The sequence below is a fragment of the Vicugna pacos genome, chromosome 20 (assembly GCF_048564905.1).
Source record: "Vicugna pacos chromosome 20, VicPac4, whole genome shotgun sequence".
Taxonomy (NCBI): Eukaryota; Metazoa; Chordata; class Mammalia; order Artiodactyla; family Camelidae; genus Vicugna; species Vicugna pacos.
This window is the reverse complement of record NC_133006.1, coordinates 40,961,238-40,981,909: the sequence shown is the minus strand read 5'-3', so window position 1 is coordinate 40,981,909 and position 20,672 is coordinate 40,961,238. Positions and strand designations below refer to the sequence as shown.

Here is a 20,672-nt window from a genome sequence, read left to right as displayed (position 1 = left end):
AAGGCTAATGCTGCACATCATTAATATTTTTACCTTGGAATCTACTATATAGAGAATATATTTGAAATCTCCATGACGGTTATCAACTTGTCAGTTTCTTTCGCAAGACCCTAACCTCCCTGAGGGTAGGAACCCTAGTCAGTTCCTCCTTGTCAGCGGCTGCGACATTAAAAACTACTGGAGAAATGCTGAGTGGGGCTTCTGGCGGGCGGAGGTGGGTGCGGGGACGGTGACAGTCTGATTTGGGCTGAGGGCCTGGTTGCTTGGCATCTCTGAGGAGCAGGTGGACTGGGGGTGGCTCAGGATTGGGAGCTGCTACGGGGTCGGGGAGGGACAGTGCGCGTAAGTCAGGGAGCACAGGTTGGGACTGGGGAACCGCTGAGGCTTCTAAACAGTCGTGTTGCGGTCAGGGTGGCACGTGGGTCCGTGCTGACCCGGCCTCTGCCCGCCCCCCAGCTCCTGCTCCTGCTGGAGCTCCTCCTGCCCCCAGGGGCTCCCGAGCACCCCTGCGCTCGCTTGCCAGCCGTGCTGCCGTTTGTTTGTGGCTCGGCCTCCGCTGTGTCAGGGTTTATTTCTCCGTCACCCGCTTCACACACACCTCCCCTTTAGTATGCACTCAGTAGAGATTCGTCAGATGCGTGGATGAGTGAATGCAATCTGGCACAAAACCTCCACCTCTGGACTGAAAGGTGGATGGAGGGAGCAGAGACGGGAGGCAGTGAGTCGGCTAGGAGGGTCATGTAGCAGCCTAGAAGAGAAATGTGGGGGCTTGAATTACATCTGTGGCAGCTGAAATTCCAGGGAGGGAATCACTTCTGGAGACTCGAGGAGGTAGAACTGACAGGCCCTGGCGATCCCTGGCGATCATCCGATAAAACGGGTGCTGTGAAGACTCCAGGGACGCAGAAAAGCAAGAACGCACTTGGTCCGCACCTGATCATGTCGCTCCCTGGATGTTTCAGTGGGTGGCGGGGAAGCCATTCTGTGTAGGTTTGATTGAAAATCAGCTTAACTAAGGGTTAACTGTCTTGGTTTGAAAACTTCTATTATAGAAGGTTGGACAACAGAGTAAATCATGGGGCACTTTTTACTTAATTATTTGATTATTTAGATTTATTCATAACCGAGTTCTACAAAGGCTGCGAGAAAGCAACATCTATATAGATACAGATTTATCTGGATGAAACAAAAATCTGGGGAGAAAAGGGAAATGACAAAGCTGGGTGAAGCTTGCAGCAAAGGAATACACATCTATCTGTGTCGCTGGAAGGGGACATACGTTTGGCTCCAGCTGCCCAACGGTAAAGGAAAGAGGGTAGCAATGGTTAGTTAATACACTCTACAGTATCTGCAAGGTCTAGGCATGCCCCGTTTTTCCCCTAGAGAAAGCACAATGTTCTTGGCACCGAGAGCTGAGAGAAAATCCTCTCTCCCCTGTGAGGCCCTGTCTTCAACACAATAGGATTTCACAGTGTTTTTCTTACGTCCCTTAGTCTCTTCTTACTAGTGCGATAGGATTTGATTTGCTCTGCTTGACATGCAGTGAAGTTAATTGTGGAAGATCTCAGATCGGCAGACCATTTCCAAATCCCCTTTTCTGTCCTTTGCTCTCTGCTCACTTGGTAAGCCCCACTTGCAGCCCCCCATGTGCGTGGCATGTCACCAGGTGCCCCAGGGGGTCCCAGAGTGTGTCGGAATTGAGTCAGGAGCTCACCGTCCTGGCGAGCAGTCTGGGTACAAACCCACGGACGGTGTGCTAAACGCAGTGGGCGGAGACGTGAGGTGAGGTCTGCGAGTTGAGCGGGTGGAGAGGGGCCAGTGCAGGCTGGAGGGGCCGAGGCAGGTTTGAGAAGAAGGAATGATTTGTTTATGATAGCCTCAATAGTTTTATTATTCAGTTTATGCAACCAGTTGGAAATTGAGTCATTAGTTGATTCTTTCAACAAGTTGTGAATTTTCGTCAGAAACATTATGTTCCCCATTTTTGTTGCTGCTGCTGCTGTTGTTTCGTAGAAGTGTGCCTGGCGGTTTTGTGAGTGCCATTTGGGTCACTGAATATGCCGTCCTCCGCTCCACAGATGCCTGGGCGTGGTCCTGCCGTCACTCCTCAGCCCTGTGCCGACAGCCTTCCGGCCTAGTTTACATCCTTTTGTTTGAAGTGGTTCATACTGTTCTGAGACATAAACACTTGTTTTGCAAAGGGTGACCTTTTAACAGTCAAGTCTCTGTCGTTACGATCCCTGTATAATCTTTGGCTCCTTGATGCTCTGAGGGTCAAGTCCAAACCCTCCACTGATGCACCTTGCAGGTGGTGCCTGCTGGGCTCTGGTCCTGGCCGCCTCTCCGGCCCCACCAAGCCGGTCGCCCGGGCCCTTGGCCTTCCTGCCACAGACCTCTCAGGGCTTCCTTCCTGCTCCGGCCCTGCACACGCCCTTCCTTCTGCTGGAACCAGCCCAGCCTGGCTGAGGGTCCCATAGGACACACCTGTGTCACCTGCATACATACCCCGTCCATGTACGCGTCCCCACGGTGATGGTGATTTTGTCCCTGATTCCAGCTACCTGGCCAGACTATTAAGTGCCGTGAGGACGAAGCGCAGCGTCTCCCAGCCTCTGGTGCAGAGCTGGTGGTCACAGACACTTACTCTGGAGCAGCGGTGTCATTGTGAGTTCCCTTCTCCGGTCTTCATTTAAAACTGTCGTGGTTATCTCCCGTGTGTTATTTTGTTCCTTACCCTGCAGATGGTTATTTACCAAACAGCTTTTTTGATTTTAAACCTTTGCAGAAGATTCCAAAAAGCCACTCCAAAGAGGACACCAGCCTCTGTTTGTTGCCTTTCAAAATATATACACTTTTAGTGCTAGGGGAAGGTTTTGAAGCTTGCTGGTCTCTGGGGAGCCGGCGGGGAAGGCCTGACGAGGGGAGTGTTAGTCAAGTAAACGTCTGATGTGGTTTACTGAGCAATTTCAAAGCAGAGTAGCGGAGGTAATCTCAGAAGTTCTAAGCGGCGGTGCTATAAATGCACAGAGAGCGTTGCTTTCACTCCACTGACCCGAATCAGGGTGTTTCCCGCCGTCTGCTCCCAGCTGGGTTTTTATTACCTTAATATTTTGTGTCACTGAGGTTCTAAACATTTTCAAAATAAAATTCTTTGGAGATCTATAATCTGCTGGTTTCTGATTTCATTGCTTTTAATTATAAGGCATTGAAAATGCAAAAAACCGGGAGGAACGTGGGACAGTGCAAAGTTTATCCTCCGCATCTGGAGGCCCGAGTAAGTGTTGTGGTTTTACGGCTCTTTCTCGGCTGACTGTGTGACGCTGGGGGGGATCCTTTGACACCTCCAAGCCTGTTTCCTCATCTATAACAGGAAGAGATGAAAGATACATTGAAGATTGCTTGTGGTCTCAGCTTTGTTTGTTCATGTAACATATTTATTGCATGCCTACTGTGTGCTCGAGACACAGCCGAGCGCAGACAGGTGTGCTTTCCGGCCCTGCTGCAGCCCGTGTTTAGGGGCGTTGGAAGGTTTAAGCAGGTTTCGCCAGGACCGGTTCATTATGGTTCTGTGTGATTAAATGGCCTGGCTAGGGAGTATGGTCTGAGAGCAGAGAGGCGCTGGGCAGCGGGACCGGAAAACCAGCTCCATCCCGCCTTGGCTGGTGGACCCCCCTACCCACCCCACTGGACATTTCTCACAGTGCGGGAAGGAAGGGCCATCAGGGAGGAGCGGATGTTCCTCTTCCCTGTCCCTGTCCCTCCCTGGATGTTCTCCCTCACGGCAGCAGAGTGGGACGGCTGCGGGCGGCTCGCTGGCCTTGGCCTGGGCCCAAGTCTTTCCTGCTGTTGATTCAAGTTCCAGACGTGCCGCTCCCAGCACTCCGGGATGCTCCACTCTCTGCAGGACAAACTACAAAGGCCGGCTTTTCCAGCAAGGCTTCCCTGCCCTTCCAGTTACCAAGTCCAAATATTCTGCTCTCCACACAACAGGCCAATAAATTGGGAGGCGGGTTGCTGGGACAAGGAATAACAACTTAAGCCAGCAGACCAAGAGATGGGGGACAAATGTCCTGGAGGACCATCTTCCTCAAGTCAGAATTCAGGCTCCTTTTATACTAAAAAGGGGAGGGGGTGGGGTTGGTTGTTGCAAACTTCTTGGTGTCAGAATCCTTTGTTCTTGCAGCTGTGCACGAGGGTCAGGTCACAGTGTCCCTGAAAACCAACAGCAGGACAAATGCCATTTTCTATTCTGCCGCTCTTTGTCTCTCTCTGAATGGGACAGTGCTAATACCCTTCCAGGTCCGAGCCTGGAGAACGGGCTGTCCTGTACACTTCAGGCTCTAGGCAACGTTCTTCTACAAAAGGTGCAGAACCAGCAGGACCAAGCCCAGGAAATGGAGCCCAGGGTTCGAGCTAAAGGAACAGATCCAGCATGGAGCCAGCTTTGTTCTTCCCCGTTACATTCCCACCCCATCACTGGGCTGTGGTGAGGCTTTCTCACTCATAGCTCCACTTCTCCATCTCCGCTGGCCAGTGTTGTCCGCCTCCAGGCACGCCGTGTTGTCACATCCTGCGCAACCTGGGGCCCAGAGCCCCTCCCTCCCGCCCTGAACGCCCAGCCCCCGCTGCACTGTCGTCCCACGGAGGGCAGGGCTGGCCGACGTCTGTTGATATTCCGCATCTGACACAGCGCCCCGCGTGTTTCAGACCCACGGAGGTGTCTGTCGAGTGGACTGTTGACTTAGCCTCCTGCGATATTTACCGGAGTTTACCTTCTGCTATGATTTGAGGATTTTTTTTTAACCTTCTCTGTCTGAGCTCCTTGACAGCAGGGCCTGTGTTTGTTTTATTTATTTATTTTTAAATCCCTTGAAGCACCTGGTTCCTGGACTCCATGAATATTTGATGACCCGAAATCAACAGAATTGAATTCTTGGATGGCTGGATTTGAGGGGTGGGGATAAGCACGTGGTTTCCATTCCTGCCTCTCTGGGGAGAAACTGAGTCAAAGAAAAATAGATAGCTGATGAGCTGATGTTTCAGCCAAGGCTGGAAACTGGAGGGTGTAGCTGAGAGCTCAGAAATTAAGCAGAAAAAGAGCATTAAGATTTTAAAAGCTTCCAGCTCTCTCCCTTACTGTGGAAGCGTTTCCTGCCTTTGCACTCAGACCTGCTACGCAAACTGTGCTTCGCTGGCTGAGAAGCTCCCTGATGCTGAATTGGCTTTGCTGTGGCATCAGTGGAGTCCGTGAGTTACGGTGGAGGGGACACAGGGATCGCTCTGCCGTGGCTTCCTTGTGGCTGTTGTGGGTCCCCTGCCCGCGACTCCCCTGTGGGGGCCGCAGCCAGTTCCAGGCACGGCTTGTGCGTCTGCCTCCGCGGCCAAGGCCGCAGGCTCCCTGCCCCTTGGCCTTGGCCTGATTCAGCCTTCTGCTCCTGAGGTCTGTCTAGGTCCCATGCTTTGTAATCATTTCAAGTGAAGGCTGCCCACAGCTGAAGAGGGATTTGGGCAGGAAGCCCCTGAACCATGTCTAAAACACTCGCGGCCCTGCCGTGGAGGGAGGCGGGCAGCTGGGCAGGCAGAGCTTCCTCCCGGGGCCATGAGCCCTGCTCTCCGGGTCGGAGAGACTCTCAACTGCTCGGCCGGCCAGACCCGGGCCCACCAAGGTCTACAATGGCACACGAACTCACAAATGCAAAAACCTGGGTGTGACCTGGTTTCCCTGTCTCCCAAATAACCACTAATAACAATGAATCATTAATAGCCTAAAGTCAGGATCTCGTTTTCCAGGTGGAGATGAGGCCCAGTGGCCCTGGACAGTTTGGTAACCCACCCTGTACACGCGGGGACGCGGAGGCTGCCACCTCCCCCCAGAGCCTGCCGGGGAGGGCACTCGCACCGTTCCCTCCACCCAGTCGAAACGTCGCTTGCTTCTTATTCCTAAGGATGGCAGGGAGTAAAGGATTATCGGTTTCCCTTGATATTTTTCATCTTAACAGTCAACGTGGGCAGATTTATAGTGTTCACAAACATGCTGGTGGCAATCTGACTGCAGGAAGAATGAAATTTCGCTCAGGCAAGTGCAGATTCATCTGTGGTGCTGAGCAGGGTCTTGCCTGTGTAAGGGGTTCGGCTCTGCTCTGAAGATAGATTTGAGTAGACGATGGGAGTGGTTTTTCTACTTCTTTTGTTCTCTCAGATGCATTAGATTGAAAATTTAAAAGAATGAAATATATTAACCTGACTGAATGGAGCCTTTGAGCTGGATGTGTTGCTTTGTAAAACTTTTGCATTGACTCCGTCACCCGTAACGCTTAACAGAACTGCTAGGAGCCGGTCCATGAGGACTGCGTATGGAGGGAAATACAACTCCTGAGAGCAGTCAGCGGCGCTGCTCCTTGGGCCAACACTGCTTCCAAGGAAAACAAATCAGTTTGACATATTTCTGGAAACCATGACTCTTGGATACCTTCAGAAGCAAATTGGAATGTAGGCAATCTAATTAACCTTTAGCTCAAAATGTTGGTGTTTTCACAGCTGTTTTGAGACAGAGACTGTTAGTTATTAGTGCTTGCCTCAAACTTACTTAGATACTTCCTCTCTGAAAACCAATTTACGATTTTTTATTTGACCCCCTGTAGACTAAAACGTTGCTTTTATATCCGATCTTTTTCTCTCACTGGAGTTAACGCTTTATATGAGCTGTTTTCCTCTTTTGTGCCCTTGGCCTTTCCTGGTGGGAGTGGCCGTGGGAGGCGCCCAGGTGCTGCCCCTGTGGCTGTGCCCAGAGCAGGCTGTTCCCAGGGCCCGGGGTGCAGGGATGTCCCCCAGATGTGCCCAGAGGGCCCCGGCCTCCGAGTGACAGGGGCAGCCTGTACCACTTCCTTTTCTTCTTCCTTTCTTCTTTCGTTTTATTCAAGTTTATTCACTGTACAGTGTAGGGGTCAGAGAGTTCTGCAAGGTTGAGTACAAGCCCCAGCAGTCCCTGGTGCCTCTGCCCCTCCCCGTGGCCTTCCCGTTCCCTCCCCCAGAGGCATCTGGGTCCAGTGCTTAGCGCTGGCTCTGAAGTGGCCCTCTACCTCTAAGTGACCTGCCCATGTTGCTGCTTCCTGATTTCTTTCCATTTGAAACTCTCTTTTGACTATGCGATATGAAATGTGACGACAGCCATTTCTTCTCCACCCAAACAGGCGCCCTGCCAGCCTCCCAAACTCCTCCATAGTTAGAGCATAATTTGGAATATATATATATATATATATACGCATTTTATTGAAGTGTAGTCAGTTTACAATGCTGTGTCGATTTCTGGTGTACAGCACGGTGCTCCAGTCATACATGCACATACGTATATTCGCTCTTGTATTCTTTTTCACTGTAAGTTACTACGAGATACTGAATATAGTTCCCTGCACTCTACAGTATGAACTTGTTGTTTGTTCTATATGTATAATTAGGGTAGACTGGTGCTCTATGTTAGGTTGTTTTGACTGGCGCAGTGCCATCCACAGGTGAAATATTTTAGTAAACTCTGGTTATCTTTTCTCTCCTGCACAGCTTTGTATTTAGTCTTTTCGTTTGCTTACTTTTCTGTATCCTTTTCACTCATGCAAAATCACATCCTGCAAGTTATCTGAACCTACTTTCAATACGTTCCCATCCATCAGGTTCTTTATCTGTTTCATCTTTTCACACTTTCTCCCCAGAGCCTCAGACCAGCTCCTGTCCTCCCATCCGGGCAGGTGTTTCCTACACCTGCTGCTCTGCAGGTGTCTTGCTGTCTGACTCCGTGGTACTACTGGAAATGTCCTTTGCCTGTTGTTTGTATGGGCTGTACTTACCGCTTCCTGTGTCTTCCTCGTGGGTCGTATTGTCTGGGGGTTCAGTTGGAGGAGACCAAAATGACACTAGATATTTTAAACAGAAAGGAATTTCAAATAGAGATGAGGTGCCTTCCAGTTTTTTGGGAGTGGTGGAGGTGTGGGCTGGGGGACGGGCATCTGGGAATGCCTGGAGCCACACGGCTGCCCTGATCTGTCAGGAAGTCCTCGTCTTCTGCCACATTAGGATGGGACGGACTCGGAGGCCACCCCGGGGGCTGCCCGTTTCAAGGACCTTCTGCAGTAGCTGCCGTCCAAGGATCAGACCCTGTCGCAGCCGCTGCCTCTCGATACCCTGTGAAGCTGATGGCAGCTGGACTCTGACCGCTTGTAGAAAAACCCCTGGTCCCCATGCAGTGCTGACCAGCAGAGAGAGCCAAGCTGCACACAGATGGTCTCCAGCTCCACGTCCCAGATCTTAGCTGAGTGTGTCTAGTTGGAGGAGCCTAATGTACTCAAAGAACCCCGTCGCCAGGAAGGCCGGGAGGTCGTGGCTAGCTTCCCGGCCTCTGCCGGGCAGAAAGGTACACGGACATGGGCGTGAATGCTGAGTGCCTGCTCACACGCCCCCGCACCGGGGCTCTGGGCATGTGTGTGTTACTCTCTTGTCCCGATGCACCTTAGGACCCCACGCCTTTCTGAGAGAGGATACCTTGGGTCCCTGCAAGTCAGTTACTCTGTCCTCAGCAGTTACACAGTCAGTCAGGATGTAACTTTTTTGGTGAAAATCTTTTCCTTTTAGGGTGTTGAACATGGTTTGATAGATTCCAGTGTTCCACTTTCTTGTTTTCATTTTAAGATTATTTGTTGCTGGTGAACAGAAATACAATGGGGTTTGTTCTTTTACCTTGCTGAGCTAGTTTATTGTTACAGAAGGCTTCTTGGGTTCCTGGGGCTTTTTAGGAACCTCTTTTTCTCGCTGTATTCTGAAACTTCACATTATATGCCTTGGTCTGGGTCCATCTGATCCATTTTGTTGAGGTGACTTTCCTGTCACCTGTAACAAAACTGACAGAGGAACCCCTGTCTTGAGTTTAGAGGGTTCATTTTGTTGCTTGTCTTTGTAAGGAAAAGTAAAACAGCGCAGGTATGTTATTGCATCTCCGCTGAAAACACCACGGGGAGAATTTACAATGGTAATGGATTTGGTGAGACTTTAATAACACAGATCATCTGTAGGTTCCTTCCTTGTGCCCGTGGCGTAAATACGTAAACAGCATTTGCAAAGGGTGGTTGCTTAGGTGTGTGCTATTTTTATGAGCAGACTTGATTTCTTAGAAAACGCTGGATTAAGGTGCACCACACATGCCACTTTTTGTGGCTTCTGTGCACAAAAACTGCTTTACTGATTCCACATGTTAGAATCGCTTAAGAGCACGTCTCAGCCCCAGACTGCTTCTGTCTTTCACTTGGTTTCCGTTACGGCTCTCCTCCTTCCCCTCCCCCCAGTAATCTCCAGTCGAAGAAGGCCTTGTTAAACGGAAGGAACAGAAAAGTCTTCACTGGGGAACGCCATCATGGTGACGTATTGAGGTGAAGGAGGTTTTGTCAGGCGGCCCCGTGCGGGGATTCCTAGGACCCGGGAAGTGGTCCAGGATTCAGTCTCTGACCTTTAGCATCCACACCCGGTGGCTGTTCTCCGTCTTTCTCTGAAGGCTTGTGATAGTAGACCAGGCTGGACGTGTCTCTTGGAGGCTGATTTTAGTGACCATTATTCCTCTGTGCATTCATCAGTTTATTAACCAGTTTAATAATTGATTCAGTGACACTTACACCTGCGGTGCCGTTTCCTAGAAACGTGAAGAAGCGCGAGCCCTGCTCAGGGGGCAGAATTCCACCTGGGAGGAGACAGAAGCGGTTCTTGTGCTGCCGCCCCGCCGAGCTTGAGAAAGGGCTGTGGCCCAGAGGAGCAGCGGCGCCGTGTGTGCAGGCCCCTCCCCCTGCGGACGCGGTCAAGACCTTGCCCGTGGCTTCAAGTCCACCAGGGTGGTCTGCGTGGAGTCCCTGGGCATCTCGGACTGACTGCCAGCTCAGCCCAGAATCTTTCTCATCATCGGGGGTGGACTGGGGTAGAAACGGCCTCCTCTGTCAGGCTTTCTGAACCACCCCCACCCCGGATTGTCTGGTCACTTAGTCCCTTCTCCATTTCCACCCCCCCATCCTTTATTTAATTGTCATTGATGAGAACATTCCTTAATGGCACTCAGCGCTTCCTCAGCCTACCGGAGGTCTGCTTCCCTCTGTGATTCACAAGCTCTTACAGTCCCAGGGCCAGATCAGGATTGTCAAGTCGCCGTGAAACCAGAAGCAGGGCCAGCCCATCCCTTAGCTTCTTACAGTGTTGAAAATTTTCAAAAACTACAGCCTCCCCAAGTCAAAGAAAAATACCTCTTAACGTAGACAAAACAAAACAACAGAACCCCCTACACCCTCCCCGAACCCCCACAACGAGGCTTTAGAGGAGTCGGCGACCTCATCGTGTGTCTACACGACTGAGTCTGAGAAAACCGAGGAAAACCGAGTGGCCGTCTTTCCATGAAGAAGACGCCACATCCTGTCCGGAGTCCTCGAGGGCACAGGAGGAGGAACCATGCAGACTGCGGCGCGCAGCGTGGGCCAGGCGCGGGGGCGGCCGGGCCCGCGGGGAGCAGCGGGGGCCGAGCTGCGTCCCTGAGCGGGAGTGAGCAGACGGCCTTGTCCTGGGGACCCTGTTTTAAACGTAGCCCTCCTGAAAGGAACGGTCTTTGGAACATCTTCTGGCAAGACAGTTGTAACCCCAGGTATCTCTCAACTCCGTTTATTTAAAAGCAAAAAGAGGTGGAAAAATATCCAGATTTTACGACTTAACATTTTGGAAGCCGTGTTAGGATGGAAATTGGACATAAGTTCTTCATCTTCCGTGACTGTTGGTTAGATCTCTGCCGTGCTGGCTCCAGACTCCATCCCTGTGACATTATGACCTTTTTAAAGCCCTGTGGTCTTTCCACTTCGTGTTTCATTCGCATGAACTCCGCACAGATAGACACACCTCTGCTTCTCCAGCCAGTGGGACCTTCTAGAGCCATTCCAGCAGAAATGCTCCTGTGAAAACCAGTCCGTCAGTCTTTTGCATTTTTTGGAAGTTATTTGACAAGCACTCGGAGATACCTTTTTTCTCTCATATTGGAAGTTTTTTGGTATAAGCATCATTAACGTTTTTACTTTTTCAGTTCTAACTTAAATGTCATAAAGACCAGACCTCTCACAGTCAGTCTTTAGTGACATGTTCTTTGGTGATCTGCTGTCTCAGTCTCCTTTGCTTGAACCTCTTCCTTTGCCAACTGTTTAAAATGTAGGTTTCCGGTCCTGACAGGCTTATTTTTTGCCCCCCGTTTTTTGCTACCTGTGCTAGTTGAGCAATCTGATTTTTTCTGGTAGCTTCCACCTTCCCCTCTGGAGGCATCTAGCAAATCACTTAACCTCTTCGTGGCTGGGTCTTCCCCTGTTAAAATGGTGAGAGCGAGAACTGCCGCCTGCCTGTGTTTCGGTTGCTCAGCAGTCCGTGGTGGTTTCGTTTTGCTGGTGGAGGAGGCGAGCTCCAGGCACCTCCCCACTGTCTTGACAGCGTCTCCCGGGATCTGGTTTCTGATTAACTGCATGCCTGTCTTCTCTACTTTTATTATTTTAATCTATTTTTTAAATAAACCTTTTTGTCCCTAGTTCTTTTTTTTAAACTTTTTAATTCTTTTTTTTTAATTTGTTTTGCTTTATGGGGGAGGAGTAATTAGGTTTATTTTATCTATTTGTAGAGGAGGTGCTGGGGATTGAACCCAGGACCTCGTGCCTGCTAAGCATGTGCTCTACCGCTTCTCCTTTTACTTCGGAGGCTATGAATATCACGTGCTATTTTGGGCTCTTCCAAGGAGGTAGCATAGAAGAAGAAAAAGGTTTCTTTGTTGTATGTAAGAGAGCAGCTATCAAATAAATATAGTTTTGCCCTTCTGCCTCCTGCCTGCTCAGCGCACACCACCACACGGCCCCCAGGTGAGTCGCTTCACGAGAGCCTCGGTGGCCGCGGAGCCCAGAGGTTCTCGGGGAGACCTGCTAGCAGAGCTTCTGTCGGGTTTCAGCGTGTGCTTCTGTGTCGAGTCAGCACCCATCCTTGGAGCGCGTGCTGGCTGCCTGCTCCCCTGCACATCCTTGGGCGGCTTCTCCTTAGCACCTCGTCCAGGGGCCTGTGTCTGCATCTCTTAGGTGCCTCTAAGTACCTGGCACAGACGGGCCCAAAACTGTGGGCGCAGTAGTCCTGAAATGCGCAGTCTTACCTTCTTTAATTCCATGAGTTGGACTGTAAGCACTTGGACAGTTTGTGTGGAAAGGTGTGGTTTCCCATGGCTTTGTGGGGTTAAGAGCAGGGCTGTGGGATTAAACTGCTAGGTTCCAGCCCTTGCTCTGTCCTTTCTCCGTTCTTGCTGTCTGGATGAACTTGGACATGTTATTAACCTCTCTGTGCCTCAGTTTCCTTATTTGTCAAAGCAGGGATGATAATACTAATGTTTATCTCTTAGATTTCTTAAAAAGATAAAAGAAGATGGTATGTGGAAAACACTTAGAGCAGTTTGACACATAATTGCCTTTTGGTAGACGTTAGTTTAAAACAATGCTGGTGTTTTTATTAGTGTTATTGTTATTAGTGTATTTCCTCAGAGTTTTCTGCCTCCTCCTCCGTAAGATAAATAAATAAAATAAATGGGGTTGCACTGAAAGATTACGTCTAAGATTCCTTATGCCTTTACCATTTTTATAGTTCTGAGATTTTTAGATAAGCACTTTGATAGTTATAAGTGTTCACTGCCTTAAAGTTATCAGAAGGGAATGATAAGTCATGTTTCAAAACATATATTTTCTTAATAGTGTGACTTACTTTAGAATTCTATTAACTAGAATGCACACTGGTGCAATGTTTAGCATCCGTTTTCCTCATCGAGAGACCGAGACCAGCCGTAAAAACCTACAGTCACCAAGCATCAGAGCTGGAAGTGACCTGAAGGAGCGTCTTGTCCATCCTTGGCAGAAAGCAGTGGTAGTCTCAGCCCCAGATTTCTGGTGACATTAAACACATCAAGATAAACTCCTTAAAGAGCTACAGTGTCATGGAAACCTGAGGGTCAGCCGCATCAAAGCCGGTGATTTTCCGAGTGGTATTTCTCATCCTGTAATGCTTGCGAAGTAAAATTCTTCAACTGTGAGAGACTGCATGTCTGTGGTACCCAGGTTAGCTTAATATTTCAAAGCATGCCGATTAGATCTTTTTTCCCTGGTTGGCAATAGGGAAAAAGTTAGCCATATTAATGAAAGGAGAATTTGTGTGATGGTAAAGTAACATTGTATCTTAGTCTAGTAACTGAATTCCTTTTCCTATTGTCCTCAAGCATTTCCTGTTTAGAGAGAGAACTATTTAAGGGCAATCCATAATCCTGTAGAAAGAAGACTCATTTTTTAAAATACGGTTTGACCAGAAATCTTTACATCTGCCTCAGAGGGGCCACTTCACTCTCAAAACGCGTGACGGAATTTTGAGTACTCGAGTTCGATCTTTCAGCTTCTTCCTGTGTCCACAGAAGAGATGACAGATTCCCCGCACGATCCGTAAGCCTTTTCATTTCCTCACAATTAGCGAATCATTCACACTTTATACAGGAATGGGAGGCCTGGGATGCTCGTTCAGTTCCTGTTCTTAGACGAATTGACTGGGAAATAGCAGTGAGAGGAGACTGGAGAGATGGTTCCACCCGGCTCTGTAGGGTCAGGTGTGGGAGATGTCCCTGTGTGGTCATAGCCCTTCCCGAAGTGGGAAAGTTAAGGATTTCTGTATCTGGAATTTGTATCTGTGGATACACATGCCGATGGGTATTCAGCGTGGTGTCTTTTAACCCCAGTTTCCAGCTATTGTGTGACAGGGAAAATCTGAAAACATGTCTTCCTGACTGTCTCAGTTGGCTGGATTCTGGTCACTTCTAGTCTGATGGGATTTGGGTCCTTGAAAAGGGCCAGAGACTGATGGGGACCCCTGACGCAGAGGTCTTGAATATAAACCTGTCCTCAGCTCTTGCTCCCTCCACCCTGACCACCCCCTGGGGTGCGCAGTGGCAGCCCCGCGATCAGCTGCCCACCTGGCGGCTGTCTTGTTTTCCCGCCTGGCTCCTCACCGCCCTCTGGCCCCCGAGGCTCTTCCTGGCAGAGCTGGGCCCCTTCCGAGCAGCCAGCAGACCCGCTCCTGCTCCCTGGCCCTGCAGGCCCCACGTACACATCAGACCCCTGCTCTGTGTATCTCCTGGCATCTGCTAGAGAGACTCGGGGCAGGAGTGATGGGCCAGTAATCCCACCACTGGATACCTTCTTGTCCTTCTCCCTAGACAACTGCTTAGGGCCCAGCGACCCCTTGTCCCCATGCAGAGGTCAGAACCAGCACTGCCTGTCCACTGCCATTGAGCAGCCCACCATCTACTGGCTTGGGACCCGTGTTCCGATCACCGGCCCTGGTGTTCCTCACTGGAGCGTGATTCTGTCAGGGACACTGACTCAGGTCAAGGGCAAACTGATGATGTCCCATGAGAAAATGAAAGGTCAGGGGAAAATATGTGGTCTCTGCTTCTAACAAGATGAGGTTTGAGTTTGGGGGAGGAAATAGATAAGATTAACAGAGTGTTCATGAGTTTGGTTTTTCTATCTTGGAACTAGATTGCACGATGAACAGCTCGGGTCCAGGCTCCTCAGAATTTGGTTCTGCTGTGTTTTTCAGCATAGCTTAATGGTTGACCATGTGTGCTGAGGACTTAGGTGGCCTGGATTGGAATTCTAGCTTTGTCATTTGTCAGTGGTGTGACAGTATCCTTGACAAGATACTTATTTTGTGTATCTCATTGATCTAACTCAGAAGTGGCACTGGCACTGAACTTGAAGAGTTATAAAAATTAAAAAATGTTGCATGTCGAGTGCTTAGAACAGTTTCTGGCCCAGAAAGAGTTCAGTGAATTTTAGGCTTGGTTTTTATTTGGTGTGTTGTTATTACTACTCGTATTATTATCAATACCTTTCCACAGGGAGTCAGTTTTTCATAAAGAAGTGGAATTTCTGCCGTGTGCTATCCAACCTCAGCTGCGAGCTGGACTTGCATTTGCAGTTGTTTAAGGGGTGTCATTTACATAAGGGAGAAAAGGATAAAAGTCATGTCAGATTCTCCCCTTTTTTCATCTGCACAATATTCTGTTCATGATGATAACTGATGAGAACCCCTAGGCTGAGAAGTGGGTCTGTTTGTAGCGTGTTATGGAGCACGGATCTGGGTTTCTTCAAGCTAAACTCAGAAGCGAAGTCGGGTGCTAACCAGTGCTGTGTTTACATGTCCAGGGAAAACGAGGCTTTCTGTTTCCCCTGACTTCTCTAGAAAACAGATCAATCAGTGAGCTCCTGCTGTTACCCTGGTTGTTTTGCTCTCCTTGTCTTGACAGACTGTGAGGAGAAAGTAAGAGACTCCCTTTTCTTTACCCTTTAACATTTGTTCGTGATGCAGATTGGAGCACTGTGAATTTTCCCGGACCGTCCTCACCTGCTCACAGTGGCCATAGGTACTTTTGAGTCGTCTTGGTGCGAGGATGTTCCATCTTTAACAGTCAGCCTGTTGTCTGTTTCCTCCTCCTCTTCCCTTGCACCTTTCTGCCTGCTCCTGCTGGTAAAATACCTTCCAAGCCAGAGTGTAGGAATACTTGCTGACAGTTAGGAGCCCCAGCCATGGGGATGGCGTTTCAGACGCTGAGGCTGACCCAGAAGCAACAGTAGAGGGCGCTCCGCCTCTCGTTTGCTGGTCCTGCAGCCGCACCGGACATCTCCCGTTTGAGGAGCTTTCTGAAAATGAATTGCACATAGTAATTAAGCCTTGCAGAGACCTTGTTCAGTGATCCACTGCCAAGTGCCTAAAATACGGAGATCTTATTTTCATCTTGGGGAAACTAGGTACAAGAGGGAATTTCGTTGGGGAGAGTCAGAATTTCAGTGATCACCCAGGAATCTTTATGCCTTGCCTCACTCTGACCAGTATCCCAATGTTCCTTCAGGAAGAACCAAAGGGAGGACCCTCAGGAGTTTTAATTTCCTCTCGAGTAGTTCCTTTAATGCCAGGTGTATGAGATGTATGCCCTAAATAAACCAGTTACCTGCAGCACCATACCCCTGTTTCATTTTATTTTGTGTATTTTTTCATATCAGCTACTTAAGATTTTTGTAACACAGCTATTCCAGTGGCTCTTCGCTTTTAACAAAGGCCCTTAGAAAAACGAAAAGGGAAAATAAATTGCATTCCTGGAATCCGTGCAGGCGGATCATTTTCCGCGAGAGCTTGTTCGCTCACATTGTGTGGTGATTAGAGCAGGGCTTCAATCAGCGCGGGGATTCCCCAAGGCAGGGTCTGGCCCCACCAGTGCACGGGGCGCGCCCCGTCCGACACCAGGGCGGCTGGAGAATTGAGCCCCGGGAGCCGCAGTGCGGTGCAGCAGATGCGCACCGGAGGTTGCCATGGAGACCGCTAATACCGCGCAACTCCGAGAAAGGGCGCTTGCCGCAGCTCAGGGGCCCGCCGGAAGATGAACGGGGAACAAGCCGAATTCAGAACAGGCTCTCAGCTCCTTGTCCCACGTGGAGTTTTAATTTCCTTTTCTTTCCTCTTCCTCTTCCCTTTTCAAAGAATAGATCGAAAACATGGCTGTGTTATAAAGCATCCTCGGGGACCCCCTACCCCGCCCCCCGACCTCGCTGCAACCTGACATGTCCTTGGAATAGATGTATATTAATGATGATGCATGACTAATAGGATTGGGGGTGGGGGCCGGGGCCGGGCGTGTGCGGCCCTTCTGGAGCCCGGTGCCGCTTGTCACTGGGGTTTAGTGGGCACCTTGGGATTTGTCTGCAGCATATGTGCGGCTGTTAATGATTGAAAAATTACCACAACAATTAGTCACGGATCGCTAAAGGCAGGGCACCCAAATGTGATGGACAATGTGATTAAATCCATGTATGTGACAATTAACTCTCCTGCAGGTTTATCCACCAAGGCGGATGCCCTCGGGGTGAGAGCAGAGGGGAATGAGAAGGAGGAAAAAGAGGGTAACAGAAAGGCGCTGGAGAGAATGACACTGCAGGATGGCCTGATACAGCTGGCACCAGTGGGTTTAATCTGATCCTGAATTAATCACAGTTTGATTAATGCTGGTTTATTGCACCTTCCTATTGCCCATTTATTTATTTCTCCCGTAATTTTATGGAGGCATGACTGATTAAATTCTGCCCATTCCATGTTTTTTTAAATTTTAAAATTGGGTCTTGGTATTTAATGCGATGTTCTAGGTGGTCCAAGGTGCAATTATCTCATAAAAGCTAAGCAGGCACCAGACAGAGCCTGTCAGGAACCCCCTTATGTATCACAGCTGAGTAACCCAGAATAAATATTTGTTTGCTCAATATTCTGCCTAAGCAAAAAAAAAAAAAAAGCCTGGGATGTCAATCTGCTTGCTTATTTGGGTGGAAGAAGTAAGAAACAGACACTCACATTTCTGTTAAATAAGAGGAGCACAAACACAGATGGGTCACGTATAAAATTTTGTGCGCAAGAAAAAACCAGTTAACGTTTGGATGACCTGTCTGCCAGAATATATTCACAGCATAAAAGGGTAATGCTTGTAGTCCACAGATCCATTCAGTGTGGGATCCTTTTTAACCAGTATGTACTATGCTGTTTCGTTCTGGGTTTAGATGTTATGTTTGGTGTTATTCATATTAGTGTACACACCACTGCAGTTATGTAATGCCATGGAGGCGGAGACACAAACCAGCGCAAGCAGAGCCTCCTGTTTGTAACTCACATGCTTGTGCGTGTGTGTAAACTAAGAATGCCCCGTGCCGGATTCGTGACAGGGCACCGAAAGCTCTAGAAAATGCGAATTACGTACGCAGACTCGGTTTTTATTCTTTCAGTGCTCCTTAGGGTTATTCCATTGCTTGTTTAAAATGAATTTTGTAGAAGACTCAGTTTTTTGTTTTTGCTTTTGTTTTTGTTTTTTTAAATGAAGGCACTGGGGATTGAACCTAGGACCTCCTGCACGCAAAGCATGCATGCGCCCTACCACTGAGCTGTACCCCTGCCCCCAAGACTCAGTTTTTAAATTTGGAGACTAAAGCAGATTACCTTTGTTACTCACCTCCCCAGGCCTGCAAGGCCAGAGCGCCTGTCTGTGGTGGGGGGGGGGGTAGCACACCAGAGCTTCCTGCACTGCACACACAGCACAGGTGCCCCTAGAATTTGTCTCCCTAATTGCTCATCTCACCACTGTTTAGAGCACCAACCAAGAAACCCAGTCTGGCTGCGGATGATTTGGGAACCTCAGGGTTCCCCCATCGCCAAATCTGTGCTCTCCGTGTCAGCCTCCTGATAGACCTTCAGTTCTGCCAGGAATTAATGTAAAGGCAGGAAAGCACCCCGTACGTGCCAGACTGACGTCACTGTGCGCTTCCCGCGCCACCGTCTCGTTTCTGTAATCCTACTCCAGAAAATCACATGCAAGGTAGAACTTGGCAGGCACCACAAGAGGAAAACTAAAGTGATGTGATGGCTGGCAGATGGGAGAAATGACTTCTCCCCGGGCCCTGGAAGGTTTTTGTGGCATTTGTCTTGGTCTCTAAAGAGGTTCCCAGTGCTCTCATAGCCCGTGGCCAAAAGACTAGCTTTCTTAGACAGTCCCTGAAAAGCACTGAGGTGGTGTGCAGGCTTGAAGAGATGGATGTTCTAGGTGTGTGCAAGCATGTGTTTGTAGTGTGGCTTAGGACATTAACAAGAGAAGAGAATTTAATCTGTGCGATGTGGAAACAGTTGTCGGAGCCGGGTCGTGGAGGACCTCAGATGCTGAGCCAAGGGGTTTGCACTTCGTATTCTAGTCCATGAGTTGAGTCAGAGGAAAAGAGAATGAGAGGGTGTTTCATGGAGCATGTGTGTTTCCGACCAGGTCATCCTCCCGACCGCACCCTCCGAGCTTCTCATGAAGCTGCGGGCGGATGGACGCGTCCGGCCCGAGGCCTCTGAGCCCCGCGCTTCCGGCCCCTGCCCATTGCCCCGCTCCCTCAGCGCCCCCCCCCCTTCGCCCACTGCGTTGTACTCACATGGTCTGCTGTCTGAGCCGGCAGACCATGTCTTTGCCCGAGTCTCTCCTCTTCCTGATCTCCTTTCTCAAACACTCTCCTGGGCTTTGCTGGTCCTCCTCTTCCCCATCCTTGAAGTCACAGCGCAGCGTTTACCCATTTCTCAACCTCCAGTTGCCCTTTCTCCACCTCAGCCCCAAGTGGCTTGCTGTCGCGGACACTGACCGTTGCTCTTTCTTCTTGTTCTCTGCCCTGATTTTGCTCAGGTAGCCACTTTGGCCCCAGCTCACCAGTGGAAGGGGCTTCCATCCCTTCTCCAGGGAGGGGCTCTTCTGCCTGTGACTGGTTTAGTCCCGGGCACGCGGCCCAGTGCCGGATGAAAGGGATACGAGGGGCAGCGGACCAGGGGCTTCTGGGGGAAGTGTCCTCCTGCGCAGGAGGTGTCACGGGATGAAGTGGTCTCCTCTTCCTCCCCTGGGGCTTGACCATCAGACGGCACGGTGTAGGTCTGCTGTCTGAGGGTAAAGCCAACACCCGGACAGAGGCAGCGCCGGGAGTCCTCGAGGGGAGTCCTGACGGAGCGTGCCCAGAGCCCTCCACGCCGGGACTTCTCGCGTCCGGAGATGTTGTTCTTGCTCACGACCCCCGAGGCGGGTTTTCGATCCCCCGGGTGCACAGCGTTCTCGTCGATGTGCTTGCTTTGACACCACCCTGCTGTGCTTTCTTCATGGCGTCTGTTGCTCTGTGGATCATCTTGCTTATTTACTTAAATGTTCATTGTCTGTCTTTCTCACCAGAATTTAAGCCTCATTGGGTCGGTGCCTCTCTGTCTTACGACTGTTGAGTTCAAAACTCCTATAGCAGTGAGCGGCGTATCAGCGGGTGGCCAGCGGGTATTCACTGGCTGCATGAATGCAATGCGGGAGTGAGGTTAATGTGGCCTTGTATAAAATATCATGGAGGGGGTTTGGACATGGCTGGTGGAAAGCTATTGTTATTGCAGAGAAGTTCATAAAAGAGGCAGGAAGAGCCTGCCCCTTGGTTGTGGCATCATAACGGAGGCAGGGCCAGACCAGAAGGACGCGACAGACCTAACAGGGCTTAGCGACTGACTGCGGGGAGTGGGACTTTCTCTCGTAACGGGTACCCAGGGTTGTTGAAAGGAATAAGGGATGTAGGAGTCAGAGTCAGCTAGGCATACTCAAGTTAGAGTCTGAATCTTATCTTACTAGCTGGGTGACCTTAGGCAAATTACTTAACCTCTCTGAGCCTCAATTTACTAAATATTATAAATTAATTAATTTTCCTGTGTATTGTGTATTATATACATACATAATTTTATATATTAAACATCATTTATGTATAAGCTACATATATATACAGGTTATATATTTATATACACATGCAAAATTAGTATCTTTTGAGAATTAAATGAATTAATCCATATAGTTTGACAGTGCTTGGCCCATATATAAAGTGCTATGTCAGTATTAACCTGGCACATGGGGGCACTCAATAAATAAGCGTGGGCCACAGATAACATAATCAGTGGGGAAAAGCTGGAAACTTTCCCTCTAAGATATTGTACAGGGCAAGGATGCCCACTTTTGCCACTTTTTATTCAACACAGTG

The 20,672-nt window shown here is 49.5% G+C and overlaps 1 protein-coding gene and 1 long non-coding RNA gene across 6 annotated transcripts in view; one reads left to right on the top strand and one right to left on the bottom strand.

Annotated features, from left to right (window-relative positions):
- The window catches only part of FARS2 (phenylalanyl-tRNA synthetase 2, mitochondrial), a 281,140-nt gene that overhangs the window by 49,755 nt on the left and 210,713 nt on the right, over positions 1 to 20,672 (top strand). The gene's annotated exons all lie outside the window — the stretch shown is intronic.
- On the bottom strand, positions 14,883 to 16,374 carry LOC140687834 (uncharacterized). Its single transcript, XR_012062452.1, has 2 exons — positions 16,264 to 16,374; positions 14,883 to 15,761 (listed from the first exon to the last, which is right to left on the bottom strand). It is a non-coding gene; the product is annotated as an uncharacterized lncRNA (long non-coding RNA).